A 5,827-nucleotide genomic window follows, 5' to 3' on the forward strand; every position below is an offset into this window, starting at 1 on the left:
ATAGCCCCCCTTCCATCCTTGCCAGTTACCATCGTGCTCGCTTCAGAAGGCAAACGCATGAAAAGATGGTACACACAAGGCAAGTCCCTCCCTCTTATGCCAATAAGTGCAGCATTTTTGTTCAACCAATCAGCCATGGTGGCCTATGGGGGCAAGGTGGATTCGGGAAGGATAACGACCACAAGCCTCGAAACACTAGCACTATGGCAACGGTGTATACACAGAGATAGAAACGACGGAGATGATTGCCTTTTTCATAGGTGCCTAGGTGGTTTACTACAACGTGAGGACGGCGCAGATGGGAGTTGAATGTATTTTCTTTACACAAATCAATTCATGTTAGTTCACCCCTAAAAAAGGTCATTTTAATTCTATAATTTTCAGGTCTGACAATTTTGGCGGATGTCTCACTTGGTAGGAATGGTAAGGGTGAAGGTATGATGTTTTCTCTTAATGCTATTTGATGTATATATGCATTGATTCTCAAAACTGAAATTCTTCATCAGAACTGAAGTATAAGCCCAGCTAGCAGAGCAAGGGAAAAGAAAAACCGCAGAGTAAAGAACGAGTTAATGCTATTTATATATATGGGAAATAATTTACGACATCATTTCCCCATTCATGTTCGAGGTAATCAGTTGCCCTTTCCTGCAGGTATTGCATAATTTGAATGTTAATAAACTATAAAGAGCTTAAAATTTTACCGTGAAGATGAGCTGCTCCATATTTGAGTGAGTGCATCTGTTGGTTTCTCTACAACAGTTCTTTTTTTCAAAAAAATGTACGGCAGTTCGTTAGCAGTTATCATTCTTCAACAATTTCTTGTCTCAGATGATATGTGTTTCTGAAAAAAAATAGATAGAGTACCATTATTAAACTTCCAATTCCTTTCACTTGCTGGATCAACTTTTGATATTCGGTATGGATAATTGGATATCCTGTAGTGGTTGGCAGTTTGGTGGTCACTTGATCCTACCACTGTATATGATACAAAATCAATTGGGCCATTGGATTTTAGAAGCATTTTTTTTCTTACTGCACTCCAAGAATACATGGATGGTATCAGATATAAATTATGTTCTAAAGCAAACGACTTGGATTTCCATTCAGACGAAGAGCCTATTCAATTTTCACTTGTGTTAATGAGCTCGTTATCTACGTCGTCAGTTAGCGCTCGTGGATCTGTGCCAGAGTTCTATACGCGCGCAGGCGGTTCGCGAGAAAATCGAGCGCTGTAGCGAAATACGTATGCGGCAGCGCTGGGTGGTGGGCCATTACTGCGGGGCAGGTTTGACGGATCTGAGGATAGTGCGGACGGCCGTTGGTCTCGCGTGGTGAGCCGTGTGGATCAGAGCCCGCGTCCCCGTCTGATCCATGGACCAGGAAATTCGCTTTCCGTGTAGTGATGGCAGCAGAAACGAATTGAGGGCAGGACCGAGATTCTTCTCGGCTACGGCGTGTGTCATTTGGAAGCTGAAGACCCGGGGACGGAGGCAACTGGCGTCGCCGGCATGCCGCCATGGAGTTTCTGGTGCAACTAATTAGCAGGTGCGTGGATCTTTGCTTTTTCCAGGGATGCTGCCTCCATTTTGTAGCCCTCTTGTTAGCTGATCTAGAGATGGATTTGTTGCAAGATTCAGATTTAGTCTGCTTGAGGAGGTAGGGGAGCCGGTTCCTGTGGTTGTCAATGTCTCTGCCATGGCGGATCTGCAAGTGGCATTGCAGGCGGAGCGGGAGGCAGCGCAACGGCGGTGGACAGCGGCGAAGCACAAATCTTCTTGGCAAAGGAGGCGGCGGCGAACAGAAGGGAGAGCTCGCCACCAAAGTCGGAGCTGTCGACGGGGAAGATGAATCCCCAAGCACCGGGGTGGAACAAAAGGTTGGTGAAGTAGAAACTTTGCCTTCCATCCGATATTCTGTGACTTAGAAAATGGAAGTAGAAATGACTGAATATATCATGCAATTAGAGCAAGTGCGGGTTGCTGTCTGCATTAATAAATTTCCTGCTGTATGTGCCTGTGTTTGCACACTGATTTGTTCTCTGCATTCACAAAATTCAGGCGCCTGTAGTCTCTGAAAGTACGGATGCAGGCTAATTACTCTCTATAGTGAAAAGATTTCTGATTTATGTACTGGTGGTTGTAGACTGTTTGCTCCCTGTATTTAGATAATTTTTACTATACGAGAGCCTATGTTTTCAGGCTGGTTGATCTCTGCAGTAAGGAAATTACTAAATTATGTACTGGTGTTTGTAGTATGTTTGGTGTATGCATTTTGAAAATTCATAGATATGTGCCTGTGTTGGTAGGCTGATTGCTCCCTGTGATTAGAAAAAATCATGCTATATTTGCCTTTGTTTTGTATGTTGATGATTGCTTTATAGGTAAGATCGATGAACAAAATCCATCTTCTTACTCTGCATATATATGCATATTTTTTATTTACTAAAGGTGGAGAGGCGTCCCAATGATAGCCACAACAAGTTCAGGAAGAATCTTGGAGCACCTTTTGTCAAGGATTTGAACTTTTCAAGCCATCTCTGCTCTCTTTCGGCTCCGCTTGATGGATGACCAAAAGTAGCTTTATATCCCCATGAAAGTCTCGAATGTTCCAGTAAGTATTGTTCATGTACATTATGAAAATGCTATTCGGTTGAGTCATGTTTTTATTCTGTCAAATGATGATTTTTTTAGTATAGTCGACAGTAAAAAGTTTAAACCCATTAGAGATTATTAAACAAATGTTCACCTGAAAACAGATTGTGAGGGTTTGATTGAGATATGGAAAAGCCACAAGAAGAATCGTGCTTCTGTTCTACCTATTCTCCTTGAAATCCAAGAGCTCAGTGGTTCTTTTTTTTTATTTTCCAGTTCAGCTTTGTAAGGCTTGAGTTAAATTTAGCTGCACATTTAACTGCCAAACATGCTTCTAGCTCCTTGCCGGAGTGTGCGCGGTTCTACTAGGTCCCGGCATCTCTGAACAATTGTATACAGCATGAACTTGCTGTTGTTGGTCAAGTAATATAAGCTATTGCTTCCCCAAAAAACACAGTTGGCTTGCAGGGTAAAGACACCATGCCCGTCGCACGTGACTGCCTTTTGTTTCTGAACAATCATAGGTGCAGCACAGCCTTGCAGGACACTGTGCCTGTCACGCGTGACTGCCTAAAAGCCATGAGCGGTTTTGCATAGAACCCTACAGAGAATGTGATTGTACCACAGTAGATACAAGTTTCGACTCCCTCGGAGAGGCGTACAATTTTTACAACATATATTCATGGGAGAATGATTTTGGCATAAGGTATTGGAAGAGCAGATTGAGTGTAGAGAGGACGTATTGCATGCAGGATATCATCTGCGGATGCTTGGTGAGTACCATGAAAATGTGTCCCCGTATGGTTTGAAACTTTGTTCAGTTTTATCAATGAACTGTCCTATTCCTGAAATGTAAGCCATCGATTTTATCCGTGTGAATCAGATTCCAGTCAAACATATAGTGAAGAGGTGGACAAAGGAAGCCTACTGCCAGCACACCTGGCCCATTATCATAAGGATCAAATGTATAGGAATCCATTCTCGTATTGACACATCAGAATGTACATGCAGAGGTGCTGAATGTGATTTGGACTGCAGAGAAGGGAAAGTTGTGAGTGCGGATCTGAACTGTTCATTATGTAATTCGAGATACAGTTTTTAGAGTCGTAACTGACGATGATCCATTTCACATGTATTGTTTTGGTGTTGTATTGATCTGCTGTTGTTGCACCGTTGAGCTCCTATGCATGTACTCTCCAAGGGAATGCTATGTGGTTTGTTTTCATGATCTCTGTGTGTGGGCAATCTGAGAGGTGATGAGGTGCGCAGGTCGGTCTATGGATTACTGAAGATTGTTTGTCCTGCCGCATTTTGGACTGCTTTTGCGATGTCTGCATGGAAAACAATTGTGAAGTGAAACTGTTTTTCATGCTGCAGAACTGGGAGTTACTGAATTTGGATTTGGGTGCAGAGGAATTATTTGTGTACACCGCACTTGACACTTCCAGAGTTTGCCAATGTGTACAAGCAAGAACAGGTGGGAGTAAATGGGCCGATGAAGACGGCGTCCGTTGGTTCAGAACGGTAGGGTAACGGCCTGTATCGTTAAGAAGCGTCCAAGCCGGCAAACGGGTAGCGGAGACGTCACATTAATGCTGGTCAGTAGGTGGGCCACGCCATGCATATATTATTTCGAATACACTGCCGTATACCTGGTGCAATGCAAATCTGGAAGCGCTTGGACGGGAAGGATAATGAGACCATCTCAGCTCGGGCTCATAATAGGACTTCTCTGTGTTAATTTCTTAATTTGCATGGAAGATAGCTCATAAATGTGACCTCACAATAAAATTATGGTTGATTACTATGATTCTAAAAAGCTTTGATTGGATGAATATTTTGTTAACTGCTAAATTTCTGTAGTCTATTGTTTAAGAGAGCATGATGGACTTGCAAATAACAAACCGCTTTTAGTTGACTTCTTATATATGTTTTTATCAGAACACTGTACAGATGGCGCTCATATATACGCATATACACTCATCCCAATGAAAACACACACAAACCCTACCCCTATGAGCACCTTCTTGAGACTGAGCCATTATATCATCTTGAGATTAAATAATGGATGTGCATGGCGAAAAATCTTATAATACACTCCCTCCGTAATTTAATATAATACTTTTTTACACTGCCATATTGTCAAAAAAAACATCTTATATTTTGTTACAGTATGAGTATATTAAATCTTGTTGTCCGTATGCTACAAATTTTTGACATTTTCTGCAGAAATGATACATTTAAATTGCAATATCTATCATTGAAATTCCTGAAATTCCTAAGTTACAAATACTTCTATCTTTTTTACCTCAGTATACTTATAGAAAATCATATCATCTAAACTTACAAATGAAAGGGCGCAGCAACGCGCGCCATCGTGGTCTAGTTGGGTCTAATACCAGGGCAGCCCATCCTGCACGCCGGATACTTACTGAGTAATCACGATGGTCGAAAGTGATCGGTTGAGACGACCAGTGGCAGGACTCCGCGGTGATAGGCCCTTGGGCATATTTTTCTGGCAGTGCCAGTTTGTTTCTTCCCTTGTTCACGTGTAACGCGTTTACTGTTTTGACTTCTGGTGGAAATTTCTTTTGTTTCCCAGTGTCTTGCTTGAGAGGCTCATCCTCGTCTTCGCTTGGTGTATCCTCCCCCTTGTGTACGGCGTTGAGCTTGCCGGACTGCTTGAAGACCCAACATTCTCTGTGGGTATTATTAGCGGGTTTACCAGGGGTGCTATGGATCTGACATATTTGGTCCAAAATTTTGTTTAGGCTGGACAGTTCGCCTCTGGCGCCTTTAGAGGGCGGCTTTTGCTGACCTGGCCGAGAGCTTTTGAATCCGGCGTTTACTGCCGTGCTCTTCGGGTTGTCTTCTTTATTCCGGCGTTTGTTATTGCTGTTGCGCCGTGATTTCCTATTTCCATCTCTAACTTCGATGTACTGGGGTCGCTGGTGTTGCATCTGACTAGCCAGCTATCCTCGCCCGCGCAAAAGCGGGTCATGAGGCTTGTTAATGTTGCCATTGTTCTCAGCTTTTCTTAGCCGAGGTGTCTGGCAAGCCATTCGTCATGGACGCTATGCTTAAACGCTACCAAGGCTTCGGCGTCCGGACAGTCGACAATTTGGTTCTTTTTAGTAAGAAACCTGTTCCAAAGCTTTCGGGCTGACTCTCCGAGCTGTTGAGTTATATGACTCAAATCATCCGCGTCCGGAGGTCGGACATAAGTCCCTTGA

At 43.1% G+C, this 5,827-nt stretch overlaps 1 long non-coding RNA gene across 2 annotated transcripts; it reads left to right on the forward strand.

Moving 5' to 3' along the window:
• The first annotated feature begins 1,356 nt into the window (after window positions 1-1,356).
• LOC125526446 lies at window positions 1,357-3,764 on the forward strand. 2 transcript variants are annotated; one of them, XR_007291682.1, is made up of 4 exons: window positions 1,372-1,548; window positions 1,641-1,879; window positions 2,451-2,613; window positions 2,759-3,764. It is a non-coding gene; the product is annotated as an uncharacterized LOC125526446 (long non-coding RNA). The 2 variants fall into 2 exon arrangements; XR_007291681.1 differs by lacking the exon at window positions 2,759-3,764 and having other exon boundaries at window positions 1,357-1,548; window positions 2,451-2,752.
• Window positions 3,765-5,827: the final 2,063 nt, after the last annotated feature.

Source organism: Triticum urartu, unplaced genomic scaffold, assembly GCF_003073215.2.
Source record: "Triticum urartu cultivar G1812 unplaced genomic scaffold, Tu2.1 TuUngrouped_contig_10141, whole genome shotgun sequence".
NCBI classification, from domain to species: Eukaryota; Viridiplantae; Streptophyta; class Magnoliopsida; order Poales; family Poaceae; genus Triticum; species Triticum urartu.